Below are 27,330 nucleotides of genomic sequence, written 5' to 3'. Positions count from 1 at the left end.
ATTCCTGGATACATAAAAGAAGAGGTTATAGCAATATAATGGAAGCTATTTAATAGGCCTCATTTATGATCTGCTGACATTCTTAGTGTGTGGGTAGGCAGAACCCACCATTATGTTAGTTCTGACACAGAGATGGCCCAGAAATTGCTACTCAAACCAGTCTAAGATATGATAATTAGCTTGTGGAACTGCACTATCCAACTTCTCAACGTCATTGAACTTTTCATTATTTGATCAATCATTGCTGACACACTGCTTTTTCGAAATTCTCTCTTATACTTCTAATGATTTAACTAAAATTGACGGTAGAAGGTTGGTACATTTACAGTGCAACTGAAATTCTCATGTATTGCTAGTAGAAATGGGAACTGATGTCACTTTGGGCAGCTGTTCAGCAGTGGCTAATAAAAGTGCATATACTACCAAGAATCCTTCATTACCAAAGACAGTGAAACTGCTCCTCCTAACTCCATCATCGGAACTAAGAAGCTGTAATCAACTGACTTATTCTGAGTTATGTCACTACTAAAACTGCTTAAAACTTCTGCTTTATAAAGGGAAAATAATTATTTAGCTATGATTGTGGATATTCCAGAGATGATACTGGCACACTGGCAGGAGCAGCACAGCTGTGTCTAAAACACAATGAAGTACATATTGGAAACAATAGTGTTCAGAAAAAAGCCAGAAGGCTGAGATAGCCTCTCTTTGTAAAAGCCCACCTCCACGGGAACTCCCTAACTCTTGGAGACTACCATTAATCTTTACTAAGGTTACCATTCCCGTAACATAATCCACTAAGGAGTTGCCTCCACACTGCCACAATGAAAGCCAAGTTTTTATAATATGAACCATTGGGGAAGCACACTTTACCTGTGTCCAAACCACAGAACAAATGTTTAGTGATTTTTGCTTGGTTTATTATGTTTGCTTTTGACTTGGTAACATCTACAAACAACACGCATATTCATTATTCACTGAGTGAATCATCAAACTAGAGCACACACGCAGTCTGTAATGGAAACAAATCCAGCCCCGATGTGTGCAATGGCACAGGTGAGCCTCACGTGCTTTATGAGTGAAATTAACTCGAAGGTCTATGCACTATGTTGTTCCATTCATGTGATTCTGTCGAATAGAGAAAACTATGGGGAAAGGAAAGAACGCTGGACTGTCAGGTGTGGCTGCCTGGGAAAATGTTCATGTCTCAATTGTAGAAGGGGTTCGGGTTGATAGACCAAGGACTGTTCCTCATTGAAGAACTCTGAGAGACCTGAAGCCTCCTCAGAACCATTTCAGTTCCCTGTGTAGCCATACGTAGTGTATGTACTTTTTTACAAAGTGAGTTTCTGGAAGTAAACATATGGATTTTCAAAGTTTAATATAGTATAGTAAACTTAGACAAAACAACAACAGCAACAAAAAAACAGATCTCATGGAGAATACTGCATGGCCATGCTTTAGTTTAACTCTCCTGGTTGTTGGTGAGTCAGAGCATCCTGTCCTGCATTTTAACCATATTTATTTATTTATTTATTTATTTGTAATTTTTCTGTGTTTATGCTTACTTCTGAGCTTTTCAAACTTTTCATGAACTATTTGGTATTTTGCTGCTTATACACGGACCACATGTGAATCATTAGAAAGCACACATATGCTTTTCGACTGCAGTTTTCCTTTGTGCTTTTGAACTTTTCAATTTATTTCATTTTTTATTTGATCTAAACTGTCAGTCCTTTAGTTCACTTGGTTGTATTTCTCAGTTACCACCAGCTCCTAAGTTTGGCACATTTTATCTAACCTATTTTTGAACTGATGAATTTTTTGTTGTTGTTCTATTTTTTCATTGTACTGTCTTTCCCTCACGCCATAACACACCTCAGTAAGTTCTTTCACAGTGGCATTCCTATTAGCATTCTGCATTGTAACACACATTAAGAAAAGTTTTATTCTGTTTCCTTCTGGATGCAGAATTGCTTGTGCAAAAGTCCAGAATCCAAAATCACTGGTTTAAGGTATGTTTTCCCATGAATTTCTGCTAGAGAATATTGATTATCAGTCTGCTATCCCCATGGCTTCCTTCTAATAGAAGTAACTGTAATTCCCATATCCTTTCAATCTTTGAATTTACAGAAAAAATGTTGAAAATTATTCATTTTTTGAAATAAATTCTCTTGGTCATTGGAAATGTTTTACTAAGACACATAAGTATTATTTTTTTTCTAGAAATATTGTTAAATTTTAGTGAACCTACAAACAGAATTTGAACAGGCTGTATGGAGAAATTAATTTTGTCTGATGTGTCTTGCCTTTCGAAGTCAAGTTTATTTAGGTGGATTAGAATCCCCTAAATTAAACCTGTGTTTTGTCAACTTTCCCTCATTTGTGCTTCCCATGTCTCTTGTCATGTGTTTTGCTTCCTGAGCATAGTTCTCAGCTCAGTCTTCCAAGGTGTTCTCTACTTCCAGGCATATATTTTTGTCCAATCTAATAAAATAATTTTTTGAGGATATCTTTTACTTTTTAAATTTTTTACATACAGTTCTTCTATCTTCTATTGAGAGACTTCATTTATTTCTTCAAATTGATACATGTGTTTGTTATTGCCTTCTTTAATTTTTACATCTTTTTTTTTCCAATGTGAATCTGTTTAGGTGGAATTGCGGTTTCATTTTGATTGGTGATTTTCTTTTAAAAATATAAAACTTATGAGTTTTCTGTTTGCCTCAGTGTGAGAGTACTTCACGGGTGTCGTGAGTGCTGACGGTCAGTGTATATGTTGCTCTTCTTTAAAATGAAATTCTATGTTCTAGTGGTTAAGGAACGGGGTGCTCTAAGCAGACTAATTTCTTGAAATTAGTGATTATCTACTTTATGGTGTTAAATTAGAAAATACATATAAAATGGTAGAAAGCAGTGCTTGGAACGTAATATGGCTGAAGATGATGAGGGTGAAGTGATGATGGTGAAGATGGTGAGGAAAGAGAAATGGTATTGGAAGGCCAGTTATGAGAGTAACTTCATCAGAACAAATTTCTAGTGTACTGGATCTACATGCTTATCAAATGCATTGTCTGCTTTGCATACACAGTGCCTTTTCAGCACAAGTTAGGAAAAGGAGAGGTGCTGCTACTGCTATAATTTCCCCAGAGCACTGCCTGTTTGAACTTTCATGCTCAAGTTTACCACACTTTGGTCTTGTGTGTAACTGTTGTCTTGGTGATCTTTTGACTTACCTATCTGTTCATGTATTTTATACATTTGATTTAGACTCTAAGACTAGTCATATCTTGCTCTCAGTCTCTTTTGTTTCATGATTATTGTCTAAATTTTTTCAAAATATATTTGTCCTTTCATGGCACTTTGAGGGAGACTGACATATATTGAGCCCATAATTTGGTTCTAATTTCTATAGTTTTATGGGAAAACCTAAGTAGAAATAATTGTATAACTGAAAAGCTTTTAACGTATGCATACCGTATAGAAAGAGTGGATTTTATAGACACATAAAAATAATTTTATACAAAGTAGAGATCAATCACTTTTAAAGGCCTTCTCTGATCTCATTCCCGTTGCCATATACCCCACTGCAGAGCTGCATTTTGATTGAAATAAGGTTGCAACTTTAGTGTCTTTATCTGTATGAAATGTACAGGTAAGAGACTTTTCTCTTTTAACACAGACTATTAGGTGAAAGGGGAAAGAAATTTTTAAATGTTTTAGAAATGCGTAGCCTTTCTATCCCAGGTAGAGCCTATAGCATAACCTTTGATTCTACAGGAAATATCAAAGTCATTTCTTTTTCATTCCCTGATTCTGGGAATTAAATATTCTGTACATAACAGGCAAATGCTTGATAAAGTATTTGTATACAGTTGTAATTGACAGATATTTTTCTGTAAATAGCAAATATTTTACATTACATATCCTTGATTTTATTTTCTACAAATCATAAGTATTCATTCTCAGGTAGAGTTTCACACAAAAATAGGTTGATAAAGATAAAGAGAAAACTCTACTGTACCTGTTTGCCTAATAGTTTTCCAGAGGTCTTCTGTTAGTATGACAGTGATGTTGGTGTCTTTGAATATGGTGAAGTATGATACCATGGTCGTGTAGGACTGGACTTCAACATGAACAGCAGAAATAAATGCACTTATATGTGCCTACCAGTGGAATCAAAGCCATTTTATAATTAGTACACATGCTATGATTTTCAAATTATTGAAAATGCACTACTGGTGGAAAACATCTAAACATCAATTCAGAAACTTGTAAATGATTTTCTTCCCCAATTTGCAATTTAAGTAGCTTTAAAACATCCAGTTTTTAAGTGAATCTTCTAATTCTCTTTGTAGTTTGTATTTGCCATTTAATATATAGATTTTTTTTTTTATTTTGGAAACAGGACTTTAACCAACATATATATGTAGGTACTTTAATAATACTTACTAGGTGTTTATTTTTACAAGAAACTTTCTTAAATAAAAGCTAAGTTCATGATAATTATAAAATTTGTTTTCTTTGGTGATGTTCATCGTAAATGATTTAAGGGTAAAGTATATTGCTTTGGCATAAACACACTGCTATTATATACTTTAACTAATTTTTTTGTTTCTATTTTCTGATTGGCAATAAAAAGTGGCAGCAGCAATAGCTGGGAAAAGAGAGAGAGTCAGGGTTTAGATTTCCCTGGCTTGTTACCAAGAGGGAGGAAGAGAAAGAGATCTGCCATGCTCTAGGAGGAATGTGGAGGAGAGGAGAGTGACCATTGGAATAGAAGGTAGAGCAGAGAAAACCAGAGCCGCGTTCTAAAGGTGCCAAGAGATCACAGCCCAGAGGGCTGCTCAACTGGGTCAAGAGCAGCGAAGACGGCACATAGAAATTAGTGTGTAATAACAGGGTTATAGATAGAGAATAAGCTCTAACTGCATAGAGGTTAGGAAGCTGCCCAGCTACTGTGCTGCTTATGGAATATTAAAATAAAAGGCTGTGTGTGTGTTTCTCATCTGGAACATAAAGGAGCTAAGGTGGGAAGAAACCCTGTGCCAAGCTTTATTAAAATATTCTTACTACAAATGTCTTTCTGTGAGCATGTAAAAAGGAAAATAAACAAACAAAACAAAAACAACGTAGAAGCAATGCAATATCGTTCACCTTTGAGGATTAAGAGTATTTTTAAAGGTGGGTTTCAGTTGAACTCCATTACGGTTCACTGTCCACTGTCTCTGAAGCGCTCCTGATGGGGTAATGGCCTGTGATCTTACGAAGACTATGACAAGCCCAGCTTGGTGGTAGGCTAGAGTCATCCCTTAGCCTAGATTCAGAATAGGTTGTGACCGTTCTAGTGTGACATTCAAAGGAGTTATTCATGAAAAGCAAATCAGGAGTGATCTCAGGACCTCGGTTGCTTTAGGATAGGCTTCCATTTCCAAGGCTAGTAAAATTGCCTCAAGTGTTGTATTCCTAGAGCTGAGTAACTTCTCACATTTGTTTCATTTTTCAGAAATTCTGTTACAGTTTATAACAGTATTTATTAGAAACATTGTCAAGAAATAGTACCCAACCCTGCAATAAGCTGGTAAGCTAATTTGAAAGGCTCCCTCCACACGTTTTTGCCTGCTTTATGTCTGTTGTCTTAAGTTTTATGTACTTTACACTTAACGCCCATGAAAGATGATAATGTAAATATTCCCTCTCCCCACTCTTCCCATAGACATAGACATGCACACGTGTGCAGACATGCACAGGTGCGTGCGCAGACACACACACACACATACACACACACACACACACACACACACACACACACACAGAGTGATCTCTATACAAATTCTTATTAGGTTCTTGGCTTTAGAAATGTCTGCCCCTAGAAGAAAATCCACTTTGAGCTCAGAGCTATCAAAGACATTGTAAAGTAGATCTCCCCCTTAGCCCCCCACCATATCACTGTTCTTTCATTAAAAACTTTTTTATCAGCTCATTTCTGAGGAAAAATGGCAAAAATAGAAACTGTCTCTTAAAACATAATACAACAGACAATTCTAATGAAAAAAATACTGGCTTCCTTAAAAGACAAATTAGGCTTTTTTTTTTTTTTCATCAGGAAGCAAGCATAAGCATTTATTTCAGAAACTCGTTTCACCTTTATGATGTATCTCACTTCTGAGTCAGGGCTTTGATCTTACCTTTCAGGTAATCACACAGATGAGATGCTTGTGATTGCTCTTTGATGTTTAATTTGATGTTTAATTTAATGCTGTGCCCAGAACTATGTGTAAAACTGTTCGGAATCATTTCTTAGAACAATGGGTCATTGACATATACAATTTTTTTGCATATGTAATATTTATAGATGTAAAATCATAGAACAAATGTGAGGAAAATATGGTCTTGGCTGACATAAATAGATTATCAAAAAATTCTGAAGAGTTCTCAGGGGTACTATCTTTATCTTTATTATAATGTTTATGAGTCTGTGATATATAAAGTACTTTGTTGGTATTCTCCAATTTTGTTCATGTAGTAAAGGGAAAGCATCCAGTTAGTCTTATCTTCAAAATTGCTTAAGTTTTATGTATTAAATGATTAGTACCATGGTGCTTTCATGCTCATGACAATCCCATGATTCTTAATCCATTAATATTTGTCACCTACTTAAAAGACAAGAAGTATAGATACTTAGATACTCTTTAGTGGATTAGACTTAGTAAGAAATCATAATATCCAACCATGTTAGAGTCATGCAAATAGAAGGAAAACTAAGAATAATACATTAAAACAGATTACACAAGGTTCACAATTATCTGTAGTTTGCCTTGGTTTTTTTTTTTTTTTGATTACATATTTTTAAGTTTCTAAAGCATTTACAGAGAACCAACAAAATATTGTTCAAAGTGTGTGATTCCTAATCATGAAAAACTTGTGTTAGATCAGGTGTAACATGTTTAAAACATGTGTGTATGTTCCATGTTTCAGTAACATGACTGAAGTCGTAAGGAAATGGAAAATTCCATTTCACTTATGTTAAGTTGTACTGGTTGTTTACTGAGAAACCTCTTTATGCTTGAACAGAACCGCTTTTGAGTCTGTGCAGTGTGCTTCCTGTGAGACCATGGATATTTATAAGCAGTGAATAAGATTCACTGCCACTTATAATTGAAGTTTAGTGTAAGGGGTTTGTGATCTTGTATATGAGTTTCCACATTGTAGAAATGGCCTTGAGAACACTAAAGTAAGCTTTGGTGAACTCTGTCAGTGTATGAAAAAATTTATGGCTGAAAATAAAATCACCACTAGTCAATCACAGAGGAAGTAATTATTTTTCTTACATGCTGTACATCTGAACACATATTCTGATTTCATTGTGAATAACTGGCCAGTTTTCAAAAATGAGAAAACCTGGAGCCTAGAGAAGGTCCAGTGTGTTTGTTAAATACAACTGTAGTGTGTACTGTACTGGCATGGAATTGCTGTCAACTTGATCGTGGTTGAGAAAGTTCTGCCTTCCTACAGCTGCTGTAAATATTGCATCTATCAATCTCAACTGGAGAACTAACCGCACAGTCGTTTCTCATAATGGAAGGGACACCTTTTACTGATGGCCGTATAAGATTATGTTTTGAGCTTTACAAATTCTATGTGGTACCTAGACCGACATGCCAGGGGGCATTTACTAAAGCAATTTTGGAAAACCCCATGATACATATGACTTATATAGGAAAGGTATTTTCAATGTAGTTCTATAGACTTAATATATGAAATTATAATTTAAATTTATAGGACGCTACCTGAAGTTTAGTTAGATACATCATCATGTTAAACTAACACTGGCAATGTTTAAGGTCTCATGTATAAGGAAAGCATCCAGGGATGAAAGCCAAAATTAAACAGTTTTTCAAGAAGTCGCACTCCAGAAAACCAAACAACCCTATTAAAAAATGGGGTACAGACCTAAATAAAGAATTCTCAACTGAGGAATACCGAATGGCTAAGAAGCATCTAAAAAATGTTCAACCTCCTTAATCATCAGGGAAGTGCAAATCAAATCAACCCTGAGATTTCACCTCATACCAGTCAGAATGGCTAAGATCAAAAACTCAGGTGAGAGCAGATGCTGGCAAGTATGTGGAGAAAGAGGAACACTCCTCCATGGCTGGTGGGACTACAAGCTGGTACAACCACTTTGGAAATCAGTTTGGCGGTTCCTCAGAAAATTGGACACAGTTCTACAGGAATCCATCAATACCACTCCTGGACATATACTCAGAAGATGCTCCAACCTAAATAAGGACACATGCTCCACTATGTTCATAGCAGCCTAATTTATAATAGCCAGAAGCTGGAAAGAACCTAGATGTCCCTCAACAGAGGAATATAGAAAATGTGGTGCATTTACACAATGGAGTACTACTCAGCTATTAAAAAGAATGAATTTATGAAATTCCTAGGCAAATGGATGGATCTGGAGGATATCATCCTAGGTGAGGTAACCCAATCATAAAAGAACACACATGATATGCACGCACTGATAAGTGTATATTTCTTTTTATTGGATCTCCAAGGGGCAAGTACAAAATCTGTTAAGTGATTTAATTCAATTTGATTATTAAATGGACCTAAGTCTTTCCTAGTAATTAAAGGAAATGTATATTTATTACTTATTTTCTCATCTAACTGTTCTTGTAGCAAATGCTTATTAACATGTGGAGAACCCAATCATAGTACTCAAAACAATAAAATACATTTAAATATGGTAATGAAAACCATTATGAAAGTTAGAAGAAAAGCACTTAGGTGGTTGATACAACCCTTTTTCTGAATTGTGATATAGTCATTAATAGTAGATTGAGCAGAAATTTGAAAATTAATACAGATCACACAAATGCTTAATTTTGTCTAGAAATTTATTATTATTATTATCAAGAAAATAAAATATACTATAAAGTAGTATTTAAAATTCCATTCCATTTAAAAACAAATCTATCTGATAATATAATACAGTATTACAACAGTTTTCACAGCCTACTCTTCAGAATGATTGAATTTTGGCATCTCAAATGTTGGTAACATTGTTTTTTTCCTATACATTTTTCAATGTGTTTAAAATAAAAGTGTTTTGAGAAACTCTTATAAAACACTTAGCAACACATAGGATATTATTTTTCTGGTAAGAAAAGATATGCTTTGCTTTTATGTCTGGCCACAGTTGATGAAATGACCTGATCAGCCCGAATGATGCAACACAAGAATGGTTGTAAAAAGATACTCAACTTTTCTAGCTTTAGCTGTTGTTTTGTTTTCCTCTGGATCTGCTACCATATTGACATTTTTTGATGGGAAAAACAAAAGAAAAAACAACATTGCTAATAATGAACGATGTTTGAATCAGGAAGTATGTGCTTTGAAGATTTGTAACTTATTTTTTGATAGAGGCAGATTGTGAAGGGACACAATTCCTTTGGATTTAAACAGATAGGTTTGAAGTGATGAACACACACACACAAACACACACACACACACATACACACACCATAGCATCACTCAGACCCCAGCAAGTATGGCAGCAGGGGACATGGGTAGGCTAGCACCACAAGCAAGCTTAAGTTCCTTTCAAACTGTATATTCTTTCTCCTGATTATACAGGAGAAAGTTTTTATATCCATTATCTTTAATTTCATTTAAACTTTAAATTTTCCTGCAAACAGTAAGCAATTTTATACTTTATTTTTCTGAAACACATGTAGATAATTTATGCATATGCTTATACGTATATGTAGATATACTTCAATGAATTTATGTGACTTATAGAAAAAGTTGACATAATGGAATAGTTAAAATGTCATAAATTTTGTATTACTATTATAACATTGTATCTGCTCATATTGAAATATGACTGAATGTATTAAATGCCTTGCATGCAAGTATAAAATAAGTCTTCCTTTTTGCTGTGTAAAACTGAACAAAAATCCAATCTCTAACACCAAAATATGAATATAATCATGCTTATAAAATAAGTGCAGAGAAGGCACTTTCGATGCACATTCAGGATTTCAACCTCTCTTTCTCTATATAATCTGGTAGTGGTTTTTTTTGGTAGTTGTTGTGTTTTTTTTTAATTAAATATAAATTACATATTCATATTTAATTATATGTAGTTACATAATCACATTACACACACACACACACACATATATATATTTATATATACACACACATACATACATAAATATATTACTTATTCACTTTATATCCTATCACTGTTCCCTCCTGGTCACACCATTCAGTGATTCTTCCACCCATCACCCTCCCCTTCTGCTCTGAGTAGGGAGGGCAACTCCTGGGTATCCCCTGGCCTCAGCAGGGGATATGTGAGTCTCAGCAAAGATATGTGAATCCACTATCACTGAGGCCAGACAAGGCAGCCAAGCTAGAACATATCCCATGAACAGGCAACAGCCTTTGGGATAGCCCTTGCTCCAGTTGCATATCTGCTACACATGTGTTGGGAGACCTATGTCTCCCCATGTATGTTTTTTGTTGGTGGTTTAGTTTCCAGAGCCCCAAGGATCCAAGTTAGTTGACTGTTGATCTTCCTGTGGAGTTTCTATCCCCATTGGAGCCACAATTCTTCCTCCTATTCTTCCACAAAAGTCCCCAGTTCTCAGCACATGTATCATTTGTATAAAGAAAGGCTACTAATTTCTTTGAGTTTATTTCATATGCAGCCACTTTGATGAAGATGTTTTTCAGTTGTAGAAATTCTCTGGTAGAATTTTGGAAGGCACTTATGTTTACTATCATATCATCTGCAAATAGCAATACATTATCTTCTTCCTTTCCAATTTTTGTCTACTTGATATCTTTCAATTGTCCAATTGCTCTGGCCAGAAATTTAAGCACTATGTTGAATAAATAGAGAATGGGCAGCTTTTTCCTGTCCCTGATTTTGGTATAATTGCTTGAAGTTTTTCTCCATTTTGTTTGATGTTGGCTGCTGGCTGGCCTTCTATTCCATTGGTTGTTTAGGCCTTGTATCCATGTGCCTTGTATCCATGATCTGTCGAATCCTTTTAACATGAACAGGACTTGGATTTTTCCAAAGTTTTGTTTTTTCAGCATCTAATGAGTTGGCCATGTGATTTTATTTCTTTCAGTTTGTTTATGTGGTGGAGTACATGTAAGAGTTTTTTGCATATTGGAACCATCCCTGGGATGAAGCCTACTTGATCATGGTGGATGATGTATTTGATTGATTTTTCCTGATGAGTATTAAGTGTCCTGCCTTGTTTACTTGAATTAATTTTGTTTGAGTATCTAATTTACTAGATACTAGAATGATTACTCCAGCATGTTTCTTAATTCCATTTTCTTGGAAATAACTTTTCCAGCCCTTTACTCAGAGGTAATGACTATCTTTATTCCTGGGTTGTTTTGTTTTTTTTCTTTCAGCAGAATGATGGATCCTGTTTTTGTATCCATTCTTTTAGCCTGTGTCTTTCTTTCTATTGGGTAATTGAGTCCATTGATGTTGAGAGAGAGTAACAACCAGTGATTATTATTTCCTGTTATTTTAACATTGTTAATGCTAGTGGGGAGGGGCGTGCGTGTGTATGTGAGTATGTGTATGTGTGTGTACTTTCCTGTTTTTGTTCCTGTGGAATTAGTTATTTTCTGAGTTTTCTTGAATGCAGTTAGGACTCATTAGGTTGGAGTTTTCCTTCTAGTATTTTCTGTAGAGCTAGATTTGTAGATAGATATTGTTTGAATTTGGATTTGTCTTGTAATATCTTGTTTTTTCCATCTATGGTGATTGAGAGTTTTGCTAGATATAGTAGTCTTGGTTGTTACCTGTGCTTTTTTAGAAGTTGAAAGATATCTGTCCAGACCCTTCTAGCTTTTAGAGTCTCTGTTGAGAAGTCAGATGTAATTTTGATAGGTCTGCCTTTGTATATTATCTGGCCTTTTTCACTTGCTTTTAATATTCTTTGTTCTGTGGATTTTGTGTTTTGATTATTATATGCCAGGATGGTTTTCTTTTCTGGTTTACTCTAATTTGTGTTTTATAAGCTTTTTGTATGTTTATAGGCCTCTCTTTGTTTAAGTTGGGAAAGTTTTCTTCTATGATTTTATTGAAAATGTTTTCTGGGCCTTGGAACTGGGACTCTTCACTTTTTTCAATTCTTATGATGCTTATGTTAGGACTTTTCATGGTATTCCAGATTTCCTGAATGTTTAGTGTCATGTGTTTTTTAGATTTAACATTTTCTTTCACTGGTGTGTCTTCTATGCCTGAGATTCTCTCTTTCATCTGTATTCTGTTGGTGATTCTTGAATCTGTAGTTCCTGTTATCTTCCCTAGGCTCCAGGATTCCCTCAGTTTGTGTTTTCTTTATTGCTTCTATGTCCACTTTCAGATCTTGCACTGTTTTATTTATTACATTCACTGTTTAATTGTATTTTCCTGTATATCTTCCAGGGATTTGTTTCTTCTTCAAAGACTTCTATCTATTAGACCATATGTTCCTGTATTTCATTGAGGGATTTATTCATGTCCTCTTTAAAGGCCTTTATTTTCTTTACAAGATTGGATTTAAGGTCAATTTCTTTCTTTCTTTTTTTTTTTTTATTTTGGTTTTTCAAGGCAGGGTTTCTCTGTGTAGTCCTGGCTGTCCTGGAACTCACTCTGTAGACCAGACTGGCCTTGAACTCAGAAATCCGCCTGCCTCTGCCTCCCAAGTGCTGGGATTAAAGGCGTGCATCTCCACCGTCCGGCAAAGGTCAATTTCTTGTGCTTCATTGTGTTAGGATATACAGAGCTTGCTGCAGTAGGGCAGTTGTGCTCTGGGGGTGTCACCTTGCCCTGGTTTTTGTTTACTGTATTCCTTTGAGGGTCTTTAGGCATCTGGATGACTTTGGTCCCTGGATGTTCCTGTTGTAATAGTTATTGGGAGTGGGGTTTAAACTTTTTTGGTCCTGGTATGGCAGGCCTCTGATGGGATCCTTGGGTGGTATAGTTACAGATCAGCATGTCTATATGGTTCAGGATCCACAATTCTGATTAAGGTGGGCAGATAGGTGGCAGGAGAATGGTAGTCCCCCCTAGGATAGCAGGCTGCTCAAGGCAGTTTGGTGTTCCTCAGATGAAGATTTTATGTGGTAGTTTTAATGATAATGAACTATCCCACCATTACTGATGGGACAAAAGATATTGAGCTTCACAAATTACTGCTTATGCCATTAACTATGATATATTCATAGGTCTATTATGCAGTTTTTGCAATTAAAAGGAGTTAATTCTACAAATATTAAGTTATTCCTTGAACATTTCTAATGGCCTGTTAAATAATTAACTTCAATCTGAAAGGCACATTTGACCTTTGCTTAGCTTTTTTTTTTTTTTTTTTTTAATTTCCAAAGCAGTTAATGGAATTTATGTAGTATTCTAGACTGTTTTAAGTGGGAATCCCAGGCATGTGCAGGAAAGCATGCTCACGAAGGACATTTAAGATGACATTTAATTGATGGCTGCTTGTGGTATGCTTTCTTCATCTTTCACAAATGCATTTAGGCTTACAATTCCTGATTGTATCAGTCTTATGACATTATAGTGAGGAAGTTATTAGATTTCATTCCTATTAATATGAACATTAAATAACTGGTCTAAAAATTTTAATTCACATGGTGCTTAGTTTTTATCAAGTATCATGGATATTGTCTTAATTTTGCAAGATGCAAAATTAATCTATGTACCATTTCATATAATAAAGGGATATCTGGAATATTAATTAAATAGAACATTTTCCCTCCAAAACATAAATGAAGAATAATTTTATACTCAAAGAAACCCAGACTGATATATGGAAACTATTAAGATAAAACAATTTTTAATTTGTGAGTTAAATACTAAAGGAAAAATTTAAGGACACAGCTTCCAAGTAAAGTAAACCTAGGGTCCTCTTAGTTATGCATGTACCTTGAGATATAGAGGTAGGCAGAGTTCCTCTGTGCACTGGCTTATACTATAACACAAAAGAAAAGACACAAAAATGTTCACATGGAAGAGGTCTACCATAGTCACCCCTTTCCTCTTTTAGAACATAGAGATGCCACAGGGTAGTACAAAAGACCGAAGCATATTGACCTTGCCTCAAATTAGGGAAAGAGATCATAGACAGATCTCTTATCAAGGGAGATATGGACAAAATCTTTATTACAAAATGTGCTTTTCTCACACTGCTCCTAAGCCATGCTTTTTCATCCTCTTATTCATGTTGCCTTTTCGATCATGAACCATCTCATAGACAGTAGCATGGATTCTTTGTCTTGAGGTATTGACTCATCTCTCTGGTTAGCACTTAGGTTGGCTCTTCTGTGTAATTTTCACACTGCTTTACAACTGTGCATAAAACATGATGGGGTTCTCTGAGTGACACTCATGAATCTTTAGTATTGTGGGAGTTTAGAGGTTTACAATTCACATTGTCATATAAATCCAGGAAGATGTTAAATTCAACTACCAAATGAAGTGGCACAAAGCAGAAACAGTTACACCTGTCCACATATGTATATAACGTTGGCAGAAAATGGAGAAGCTGATATTTTACAGATTAGATATGAGGAAGGCTGATAGGCTCCTGATCTTTGAGCTTTTATGTCACTTTAAACACCCACATGTAATGATCCGAGAGAACTAAGTTGATCCAAAAGAGATTTCTTCTAGGTCTGGATTGAGAATAAGAATGTGAGTGTGTAGTCTGATGAAGAACCTCTAAGTTCCGAAAACTAAACAGTCAGCAGATATGGGGCAGCCTTTACCAGGTGAAATGGCTCTTACATTCTTATAAATATATCATTCTTTGCAGTTACTTAAGCACAATTTCTGTCCTCGTTTCTTCATTCCTGCTGAGTAAGCATGAAAAAGCACAAGCCCAGATACTGGCGCCTTTTTGCCTTTCAGGATTCAGATCTGCCGAGCATATGTCCCGTAGATGGGAGTGAATTACAGTCACAATGAGAGTAATATGGTATGGAAGCTCATTTCCTTTTCCTGACCAGGCATTTTGTACAAAAAGTCCTTATTAATCATCATAGCTTTTATTGAAATAGTCTAATGGTATTCACATGGTGAGGGAAAAAATGATAGTTTGAATAGCCCAGCAAATTTCTACTGGAGAGCTTTGTACTGCTTTCTCTACCCACTGCTAGGGAAACTGGAGTCATTCTGAGTAGAAGGACACTGTCTCTTCTCCGATGAGTAGGTGTGTCATCTCAGGAGTGTGGTCTATGTTCTTCATTCTTTCTGTATGCTCACATCAAGTGGCATAGTTTCAGTGTACAGGACTCAAGTGTTTTCAATGGAAAACTAGAGAGTCACAATAGCCATGATTCTACCCATTATTTCCTGGATTCTGCAAATAATAGCTGAGATAAATGACAAAAACTCTACAATGCTAAAATTATAAATTAACCTCTCTGATAGATTTCATTAGGCCCATCCTTTGTAATTGTATGAAGTTAATTAAGATACTGTTTCCTTATGTTTCCACTAAACTTTGAAAACTTCAGAAGTCATGCAAATTACTAGTGATAAAATCATTATTCATGGTTATAGCTCGAGTGTGCTTTTCCATATTTAACAATTTTTTCTGCCCCAAGTGCAGAGCTAACTCAAGGATCTGTTGGAAGAGTTCATGACTTTACTCCACTGTGTGTTAGTTTTTCTTCACGGGGAATATTAATTCCTATTTCTATCTATTCTTAATATTTTCATCCAGAATAATGCTGTGAAATATTAGAATATTCAAAACAGACAACATGGTTAAAATTTAGGCATATTAATGACTTGATAAATAAACGATGAGCCAAAAGGGCATATTCCTGAATGAGATGACAGGTGCCTACAAATTTGAAGATGTAGCTTTGATCAGTTCTGGGTCCCAGACTGTAGACTGGTACCACCAGCTTTAACATCAATTTTCTCTATGTAATGAATCAAAGCTCCCCATCACAGATTTTTCCAGAGTGGGGTAATGGAACTTTTAGTTGACTACCAAAGTAAAGGACTAAGTTTATAGTACAGCAATTGGGGACTATGATTTTAGGACTGCAGTTTGAAAACTATTAGCCCTGGAAAATTGGCCATTAACTAATAAATATCTATGCAGTTATTTTATGTGTATGCTTTTGATATGGTTTAGAGAGTGTTTACCACTATTTTTGGTGATAACATGTTTTAAGATGTACTTACCTTTTTTATTGGAACCTCAAGTCTGAGGTTCATTTCTCAAACAATGACTGTGAGAAATATACATTTGCATAGCTTCAGTCAATGGTGTATTGAAAATAATAGGTACAGTGAGCACTAGGAATGGATTTTTAAATATAAATTTAAATGAGATAAAGTAATCATCCTATAAACTGGCTTATCTGTATCTATATGATGGTGGACATTTATGTGAGTGTGTTGCTATTCTTTGCAATAGTTTCATATATTGGAACAACAACAACAACAAAAAAAAAGAGCAAGGAAGCTAAGTCTCAGCACTCATCCCTTTCTGCTTGCTGACTGTGATGCACGCTCAAGCTTCTGCTCCCATGATTTCCCCACCATGATGGCTTGAAGCCTTGAAAGGAGACCCAAAATAAGCCCTTCCTCCCCCACTTAAGTTACTTTGGTTAGATATTTTCTCGTGGTAATAAATAACATAATATTAACCAAAATATCTCAGACTGACAAAAAAGTATTACATGTTCTGTTTCCTTTGAGTATCTTTGATTTTATATAAATACATATATGCACATATACATAAAATATCGTATGAAAGTATAAATGAGAGTTTCTTGGGGGAAGGAAGGAGACTAACAGGAAGTGATTGGACATTGTTCGAGTACACGATATATTTAAATGAAAAGACATTTAATGCAACTAGTCACTGTGTACATCAAATATATTGTGATAAAAAATAAAGGGGCAGTAGCAGCAAGATGAAAGTTGTATGCTTGTGTGTGTGTGCATCTGTGCTTTGTGTGATTGAGGTCGTGCGGTGACAGTAGACGTGGGAGGATGTCTGAAACTTAAACATTTCAAGATGTTCAAAAAGTAAAGAAGAATGGAGTGTTTTCAAGAAAAATTTACTTAGCCCTGAAATACTATATTTACCAGGTACAGAAATTTAACGGCTGTTAGGGTTATATTATTTTCTATATCTTTACTTTTTTCTCAGTAGTACATTCTCTGTCTATTACGCCTTCACATTAGGCATTGGTACCATGCATGGTATAAGGTCCCTGTTCCTTCTTCTGAGTATATTCAAACATGTTAAACTAGCATAAAATAGAAATTTGGTTTTTTTTTCTATATCTTGAGAACTATACATTTTGAATCAGTTTTTGTACATCCTAATGAAAACATTATAATTTTTCAACTATTTTTATTTGAATTAGGGAAAATCATTATACTAATAAAATGATGTTTAGAACAAGCAGTTACTAGTAACAAAGATAATGTTATCAATCAGTTATTCCTTTTAGATTTACAGAGATTTGAGATATTCAAATATATCATTCTATTTGATCTATAAACTCCAAAGCATAACCAACATATTCTAGACATCTAGATGAGGCATTTGAGGTACAAATATGAGAAGTGTAATGTAATATTATTTTGAAATCTTATTTTGAACTAGCCACTGTTCTAGTATGGAGTTACAGAAGCAAAGTTCATCAAAACAATAAATGATTTCTCATCGTACAATTTCTACCTTACTTTGAAATACCCAATTTTTAAATTTACTAATATGTTAATTGGTGGTGAGTGATCTGTGTATCTCCAAATGGTTCCTTATGAAGACTGACACTAGAAAGCAGGGGACAACTGTGTCTATGAGAGAAAACGTCCCTTAAGTGAAAATATGTGAGGGATAGGGACAGGAAGTGGGCAAGGCTTGGGCTTGGTATGTTCATGGACTTTGCAAGAACAAAAGTAGGAAAAGAAAGTGAGCAAATTAAGTTAGAACTGACAAAAGCAAGAGCCAGAGCAAGACATTCAGAGTATCCTTAGAAGCTAAAGAACAAAGTGTGACCTAGCAGTCATAAAGTTCAATTTACTGACCTTAAACAATCAGTAAAGGAATTGGAGCAATAACCAAATGTATCAAGCCTAAAAGAAAATAGGAATATTCGATTGAGACAAGGAACATAGAACAAGAAATAGGTAGTCTTTAAAATATGAGATACTACAGCATTTTTGAATGTTCATGAGAATAAGCTAACAAAAAGAGAACTTATTACTTAATGAAGAGATTCATCTTCTCTACAGTAAAATTCCTGAATTGCAGACAGGATGTGTAATCTAAGCAAGCCCCAGAAGAACCACAAAGTCTGGTGGGTAAAGAGTTAACTTGTCAACCATAAAAATGAAAGAGAACAGAGCAAAGGTCACAGAAAGATGGGCTAGCAGTGCTGGTGGTCAGAGAACTGAGGCATCACAGGACATTGTGTGCAGCATTTTTTGTTTGTTCATTTGTTTTGCTTGGTTTTTCTGAAAGTTGATAATCTGTGAAGTAGATACTTAAGAGGTAGTGGAGAAAAATAAATTTGTGATAACTGTTTTTATCTGTAATGAACAGTTGAAAGCATTAAATGGGTCTGAATTGCATATCGTATTTTCTCAGTTGGATCATGTTGCAAAAATGAAAAAGTCATACAGAATTTCATGGCAGGAGTTAGACAATGGAGGTGCTAAAGTTTCTGCTGTGTTCTGTCTCTTTTTTTTTTTGTTTGTTTGTTTTTATTTGTTTGTTTTTTGAGACAGGATTTCTCTGGGTAGCCTTGGCTGTTCTGGAATTCACTCTGTAGACCAGGCTGGCCTCGACTCAGAAATCTGCCTGCCTCTGCCTCCTAAGTGCTGGGATCAAAGGCGTGCGTGTGCCACCACGCCTGGCCTGTCTGGTTCTTTTATACCCACCCATCAGAAGGTTTTTTTTTTATTACAAACATAAGTGTTATCTTCATTGTATTTTAAATCTGTAACCTAATGTTTTCTGTAGAAATAATTTCTAAGACTAAAAATGCCATTACCCAGGAGTTCCTTGACTATTTTTCAAGTGGTACAGTCATTGGTCATGAGCTCCAAGAATAGCTGTTGTCATCAGGCCAAGTCAACCCTTTGATATTTTCATTTCATAATTTCAGTCTACAGGGAGACAACAGAAAAAGGCAATTCTAAATGTAAGGACCTCAAAAATGATTCACATCATCCCACATTATCAAAGATGAAAAGCGTACAGAAGGAAAACTGACTCAATATCCAATATCAACATCTTCAGTGCAAAGAATGGAAAGCCCCATCTCTTCTAGCCCTTTGTACCAACACCAGCCATTTAGCAGTTATTTATGGTAAATAATCTGTTTGAAACACTTCCCCTACTTTTGAGGACTACTAATTACTACTGGGTCCCTTTTAAATCTATTACATTCTCACTATGAATAAAATAACTTACCTGAAATAGAGTATTGGTCATGATATTAGCTGTGGAGGTGATCAAAACAGTAAAGTGGGAAACAGGTATCCAAACTCAGGCAGGTGTTTTGCATTTCATACTGGAATATCTATGGCTCACCATATCCCAGTGTACACTCTCTTTTGAGGTTGAGAAGAAATGTTCAAAGTCTCTAAACATTATTAGGAGAGGAAACTCTCTTTATCCTGTTTTGATCTGAGAAATATGTGTGGTGGTGTTGAAATATTAAACTGAACCCCATTAAAATGTATATATTTGAAGCTAATTAAAAAGTAAAGATAGTCTATGAAAAGACTATGTGGTGGCAAACTTTACATGAGAAGTAGTATATTAGAAATTTACCTGGATTGTGTAGAACATAAATTTAAGTTGTTAGGCTTGATCATAAAATTTAGATGGTAAACTTAACAAAATTTTCTCGAGAGGAAAATGTTACAGGAAATGCAGACTAGAAATAATTTTGAATGGATCTGCTGTACAATACCCAGAGTTCATTCAAAGGTTTGGTTAGGTTTCAGTGTTTGTGTCTCCATTTGATTTTCACAGATTCAAATTAATTATGTATTTGTTTATTATTTGCAAAAAGGCCAGAAGCTCATCTGTAGTTAAAATGCCTGACAAGATCTAGGAGAAACTAAGGCCAATTAAAATATATATTTACTTGAAATATATGTTTAATTTTAATAAAGGGAATAACATTTACCAACCTTCTACATGTTGTTTGCACTTAGAACTGATTTCCAATTCATCATCACAAAGAATAATGATTTATTTGCCCAGGGAAAACAGGGTCTCAATAATCTAATGGATATAGTGTTGCATTTCTGTAGGAAGAGGTGCTACACATTTTCAACAATAAAAAAAAGCCTCACTTGTTAATGCAGAACATTACTGTACATTTCCAAACAAAATGAAGTAGAAAGACCTCACCCCAACCCTGATCTAATACTCTGCATTCGCATAAATTCATTTCTCCCTGCCTTTGGCCAGCGAGGCTGCCAACATAGCATGTGAGTTACTTCTATTAAATGCTATTGAGCAAATCACATCCTCCATGCTTATCAAATGAGAGGCAGTGGAATTTGCTAATCATAGGAAAACAACTTCTAGTTGGACTTATGAAACAAGGAGAGCCCTAGATTACATTTGACTTTCAATGTTGAAATAGAGCTGAGAACCATGCTCTTTCTCGGAGGAGGTCTGGCCTTTCCTCACCAAGCCTAATAAATGCCCAAGGGAAAGAAATAATAAGCCCTCCCATTATTGTCATGGGAAAACTAAAGTAGCAGGCTAGACCTACAGGCTACAGGAATGCTACTCACTGTAGATGTTGTTAGTTTTTATTTATTTTTTTAATGTCTATTGGGATTGGGGGAGACACTTAGGTGGCGCCATGAAAAAGGCTTAATTAGCTTATCAGTAGCTCTGTTAAGACTTTCCACCACCTGACCCTACATAATAGCTGAGGCGCACACATCATGCTTTCTCTTTCATGAATGCAAGATGCACAAAGACTTTAAAACCACAGATTTTGTGATGCAGTCTTAATTTTCAAACAGTATTTTGTAGGATCTTCAAACAGCTAGAATAAGCAAAGGAAAATATTTTTTTAAATTGTGTAAGTTTTATGTTTCACGGTTGTCAAGGCAAACATTATGAAAAGCTGATGATGTAGTGTCATGTTTCTTGTATTATAAATGTCCACCCCTGCTATTTTAGTAGAAGGTACAAATTTAGAGCAACATTTTATAGAAGATAAGGCAGTTTGTCCAGAAATGTGTCAGCCACTTCATTGGCCTCTCACATAATGTTCCAAAAGAATATAATATGAAAACTTTTGTTTATGTAAAAATTTAAAACTCAAATGAATACCAAGAAGAATTTTAATTATTGCAGAAAATTACACTGCGAGCCAGACTTGTCTGCTCTTTCATACAAAGGTCCCTATTGGCTTTAATTGCCTGCATCATCACCATTTCTTCATGTCACTTATTATCCTCCATCAGTTCGTCAGAGTTACAAATCAGTGGTTCTTAGCCATGGCCTCCATCAAAAATCAAGAAACTTTTCAATTTCTATACGATTACAGAGAAATAAAATCACTCCACCTTCTTTGAGACAGAGTCTCCCGTCTGTCATGAAACTCAATATATATTCAAGGCTGGCTTTGAATTCAGAGTAAACTGCATGAAGTTAGTATGCCACAAAGTCCAGAAAAATCAAAAATTTTAAAGCTTTCTATTAAATGTTATCTGAGTCAATGATTAGAATAACAAACCATTCTAAATCTCTTTAAAATTTAGCTTTTAATCATATAAGTCAATGAAAAACACTAGTTGGAAATTTATAATTATTAAGTATACATAAATGGATATAATACAAAAGCATTCCAAAGACTTTTCTCCACCAGTACTGAATCAAACATACAAATTTTCAGTCAATTCTCAACCACCACTTTGTAATACTGTATTGCATTTCTAAGCATTAATGTAGCTAATTTTCTCCATGCATACAGCCCAGTGCAATGTGTTACCTTTTGAAAGCTGAGCTTAAAAATCATATGATTAAAAATGAATTTAACCAGATAATTATATTTTCCTCTGTAAATATATATCTCATACACACACACATATATATTTTGCATAGTTAACATATATACTTATGTTTAAGAATTCATGTAATTCAGTATTACACTTCCTCTATTTTTATTTTTAAAATTATTTTTCACAGTTTTAATTAAAATAAAATGACATCACTTACACCTTCCCTTTCCTTCTTCCAATTACTGCCTTGCCTCTTCCAATCTCAAATTGATGCTCTTATATCTCTGCTTTATATTTGAGTTCCATCAATTCTATGGTGATTACATGATTCCTTTCTCTTAATTGAAATCTCCATCATTTACTGAGAAGCACATGGACCCAATGTGTCCATAGTTCTTCAGATTTAAATTGGAAGTTAGGGTTGTTATTTCTTTTTTTATTAAAATGCAGTAATATGTGTTCAATAAAAACTCCTTAGGCCACACACTTTTTTATAGTTCATTTCTGTGGAATAGAAGGAATATTAAATGCTCATATGAAATTCCATGGGAAAAGTTCTCTAAAGTGAACATAATGGAATTTGGAAATAAACCATATTTAATAACTGACTGTATAATTAAGTTTTTATGTAAGGATGTACACATGTTAAAAACCTGAATCAAGCACTTATAAATATCTTCTGCATGATAATTTCTAAAAAAATAGATTAAATGAAATGTCAGCCAATTTTTTGTAAAATTAATGATCCTGAATTGTATTTTCTAAAGGGAAGTTATGACACCAGTTTTACCAGAATGCAAAATGTTTTGAGACCTGGTGGCTAATCACATATTTGGATATTTGTAAATAGGCTTATCGCAATACACAGTACATTGGAGAGAAAGGAGTAAAAGTTGTATCCTTTAGCTGAAAATGCCGTCTACCTTTTGTGTTCTCCATCCTCAAGGAGAGGAAGAGCAGAATGTCACTTTGTTTGCTGTGAGCAACTGACAGGAGAAAGCTGGGAATCATGATTGATCTAATAGACATTGATTCATTTTAAAAATGGTCTCTAGGAACTAAGTCTCTCTGGACTTTCACAGTCATCGGGTGTCTTGTGATGTCATAACATTTGAGGTGATTAACAGCTTGAAGCCTTTTTCTGTTTCATGGTCTGATTGTTCTACTGACAAGAGTACTTTCAATGTATCAGAAGCTCAGATGACAGGGATTTTATAATGATTCCTGGCTAAATACCATAACTGGACTTAAATTTCTCCACTTCCTACTCTTCTGCCGAGCTGACAAATATAATATGCTGATCACCACATTGCAGTATTACTCATCAGAACAAGGGAAATGACATATTTCGTCTACTATTATTTGAGATAAAATTAAACTGTACTGATGTGTGATTCATGGATGTAATAATTCATTAAACAAATATTTATTTAGCAATTTGCAAGGAATTATATATGGCTAATAAAAGGAAACTTTTGCTTTGTTAAATATTCAGTAAATAAAGAAAACCTCTATTCAGACACAGCCACCTTGGAAAGATACAAGCTCTATATTAGTCTTGTAGAGGCTGTGTTTAACATTAAGAAGTCTGCCAATGAGCCATTCTTGTATTTTACATCGTAGGGGAAATATATCATAATTTACTCTCTTCAGTGAGGATATGACAGCTTGTGTCTTCCTCAGTCAAACAGTCTGCAGCATCTCCATTACTGCTGAAGAATTTCTAGTGCCTGGTGTATGTGACTACAGAATTACATCTCACGTCTGTTTGAATTCATCAAGTAGGAATACACTACCTGCAACTATTGGAGGACAGTCTGTGGGTGAGGCTCACTTTGCCATCAGGAATGATGGATGGAGTATCTCTTTCCATTATACATTTTTCTATATGATAACTATTGAATGAAGATCAGAGGGAACAAAAAGACAGGAAGAAGAGACAAGAGTGATAATAGCACAGGCATCACAGACAGCAACATTCCAGCAGATATGGGAAAACAAAAATTGAGATCTTAAGGAATAATTCCCATTCAAGTGAAACAAGAAGAAAAGAAATTATGAATTTCCAAAACATTATTTTTAGCAGTTCCATAGATAACCATATTCTTTTAAATACCATTTATATAAAGATAATATATATGCTTCTTTTTGGGAAAAGTGATTATTTGTATAACTCTCTTTAGGCTATAATTGCCTGGTAACAAGCCTAAACCACGTTAATTTTGCACATGTCTGGCCCAGTAGCAGTGCTTTCTGTCCCTCTCAGAATTTAAGGGGCTAAGTACATGGAACACACTCAATGATTTCTATTCTTGTGGTGGTTGTTTGCTTAAATTTATGTTTATTGAAATTTTTCATATAATATTTTCTCAAAATAATGCTTTGTAGGGGGAGTTTTTACATTATTGGTGTTTTGCTTGTATAATGTTATTTCTGATTTTGTGTTCTTTTGATGTGTATATATCTAATTATGTGGTTCTTTGGTTTTTCTTTCTTTCCTCCTTTTCTTTTCTTTTTAATATACCTGTTTGTTTTCTAAAGCAAGAAAGACGGTAGAGTTGTGTTGAGTGGGGGAATCCAGGAAGAAATGAGAGAGAAAAAAAAGTTATTTCTGACAAACTCTCACTAGATGGAATTATGGGAATCTTTAACTTGTGGTTTGGAAAAATAAAATTATTTGATGACAAAAACCTAATGAGATAATTTGGGAAATTGAGGGTTTTCTCATAATTTTCATAATTTCCTTGCAAAATTACTGTTTATAAAAACACAAAGATTGAACACTGTGTTTATAGAACAAGGGTAGTTTGTGAGATAAAACTAAAGGTGAAGTCAGGCTTAACTCAGAACGTAGATGCAAGGCAGAGAGAGATAAGGAGGATTCTGGAAAGAGGATCTCGTTCCTTGACCATGGTTATATTTTGGAGTAAAGGAAGCCAGTGCTTAACTTTTTGGCTGAGTGGACATAAAGACTGTGCTGTGAATTGCTGGTTTAACTCCTAACAGTACACACAGGAATCCATCTATGAATTGTGCGCAGAGCTCATCTAGCAACTCTTTAAAAGGAAACAGCAGCCTCAGGAGACCCTGAAAGATAATCAGATTTTTAATTAAAAGTAGATATGAAAGATGGTGATAGAGGGAATTATAAACTGAGGGGAAATTTGCTTTTTGTTAGCATTAACTACAGATATATCTCAGCTCTGAACAGAACAGAGGTGCAGAATACACTCCATTGCTAAATCTTACACAGGTACAAGAAACACTAGAAAGAAGTCAATAGCTACTTGACATAGTCAATGATAGTCTCAAAATCACTTATTTCTGAGAAGATATTTTAAGGAAAAATGCTAGCTAGCTCTGCAAATACATCAGTTTTTACTGTACCTTTCATAAAAAAAATTTCCTCTTCCCTGTTCTCCTTTGTTTCCCTCCTTTCCTCTTCCTCCTTGTCCTCCTCCATCAAGCCCACTCTATAAATTATCTTAACTACAATTCCAATAGAAAACCTTCAACCTTCTCTGATCCAACAGATGATATGTATAAGAATAAACTGTGTTAAGCTGGTTGTGGAGGTACATTCTTTTAATCCCAACATTTGTTTGATAAAAGCCTGATTACATCACAAGTTTCTTTCTCACTGTGTTCACTCAAGGATATGTTGGGCTTTATTTATATAAGATGAGAGATCCCACAAAAGCCCATTTTGTTGATGCTGCCTCCATACCACAGGATCCTGAACCTGATTGCTATTCAGACCTGTTTACTCTTCAGCTGAAAGTAACATCTGAGGACATCACTGGTGACACTGTGCAGTGTGACTGACTACATTTACATCGATTTTCTTCAAATAAAGTAACTGGATCTAAGTACTCTATCATTTCTTTTCCCATTCATTCTTCTAGAATTAAAGTTTCTTTGTCGCTATTTGTGTGTAAAATGCATGCTGTAATGTTTATTTCTTTGGAAACCATATGATTACATCAACTGCTATCCTTTTACTAAGTATAGAGCAGTTAATTCAAGCAAATTGTGGTTCCTAACTATCTACTATCTATCTATCTATCTATCTATCTATCTATCTATCTATCTATCTATCTATCTATCTATCTATCATCTATCTATCTATCTATCATCTATCTATNTATCTATCTATCTATCATCTATCTATCTATCTATCATCTATCTATCTATCTATCTATCTATCTATCTATCTATCTATCTATCATCTATCTATCATCTATCTATCTATCATCTATCTATCTATCTATCTATCTATCTACCTATCTATCTACCTATCTATCTACCTATCTATCTATCTATCTATCTATCTATCTATCTATCTATCTACCTAGCATTTATTTGTCTATTATCTATTTATCATCTATCATCTATCACTGATCATCTATCTGCCTATATATAGTTGTCTCTATCTATCATCTATCTATCTATCTATCTATCTATCTATCTATCTATCTATCTACCTATCTATCTGTGATGTTTTTCTTAAGGAAGAGTCTAGAAGTATCAGCATCATCTGAGAGCTTGTTGGAAAGAGAAAGCTTAGAGCAGACCATATCAATTTAAAAAGTCTACATTTATTTATAGACTTAAAAAGTCTATTAAGATGCTCTGTAACTATAATCTGTATTCACTGTAGCATAGTTATGGTGAATTGTGATGTATTATATCTGGCTGAACTGTTTCAATGGAAAGTAACAAGGATAAATCACAGTGAATATGCCCAGTACTTTTTTTCCCAGTAAGCACTGAAAAACAAACTTGTCTCCATGTCATCACCTTTGTATATCAGGCACCACCAGGTGCTTATCTGTTTGTTGAAACATACCATTTAATACTTACAGGGCATAAATACAATCAAATAGCGCACTCTAAAAATTATAACATTGCCACTGATGTCATTATTTTTATTGGTTATTTTATTTGTTTACACTTCAAATATTATCCCCCTTCCTGGTTTCCTCTCAGAAAATTCCCTATCCCATCTTCCCTCCCATCTACTTCTGTGAGGGTGCTCCCCGACCCATCTACCCACTCCTGCCTCACCACCCTAACATTTCCCCACACTTGGGCATCACACTTTCACAGGACCAAGGGCCTCCCCTCCCACAGATGCCAGATAAGGCCATCCTCTGCAACATATGCAGCTGGAGCCATGGGTCCCTCTATGTGTATTCTTTGGTTAATGGTTTAGTCCCTGGGAGCTCTGGGGGGTGTGGTTGGTTGGTTGATATTGTTGTTCT

The 27,330-nt window shown here is 34.9% G+C and overlaps 1 protein-coding gene across 36 annotated transcripts in view; it reads left to right on the top strand.

Annotated features, from left to right (window-relative positions):
* Nrxn1 (neurexin 1) overlaps positions 1 to 27,330 on the top strand; it is a 1,073,594-nt gene that overhangs the window by 34,421 nt on the left and 1,011,843 nt on the right. The window contains exon 1 of one of the 36 annotated variants that reach the window (XM_029470981.1): positions 19,383 to 19,398. The exons of the other annotated variants lie outside the window; for them this stretch is intronic. The gene's annotated coding sequence lies outside the window, so the exon portion shown is untranslated. Of the gene's footprint in view, positions 1 to 19,382; positions 19,399 to 27,330 lie in introns of those variants that run through there. 36 annotated transcript variants of the gene reach the window in all.

The sequence above is a fragment of the Mus caroli genome, chromosome 17, assembly GCF_900094665.2.
Source record: "Mus caroli chromosome 17, CAROLI_EIJ_v1.1, whole genome shotgun sequence".
Classification (NCBI taxonomy): Eukaryota; Metazoa; Chordata; class Mammalia; order Rodentia; family Muridae; genus Mus; species Mus caroli.
This window is presented reverse-complemented; position numbering and strand designations above follow the sequence as displayed.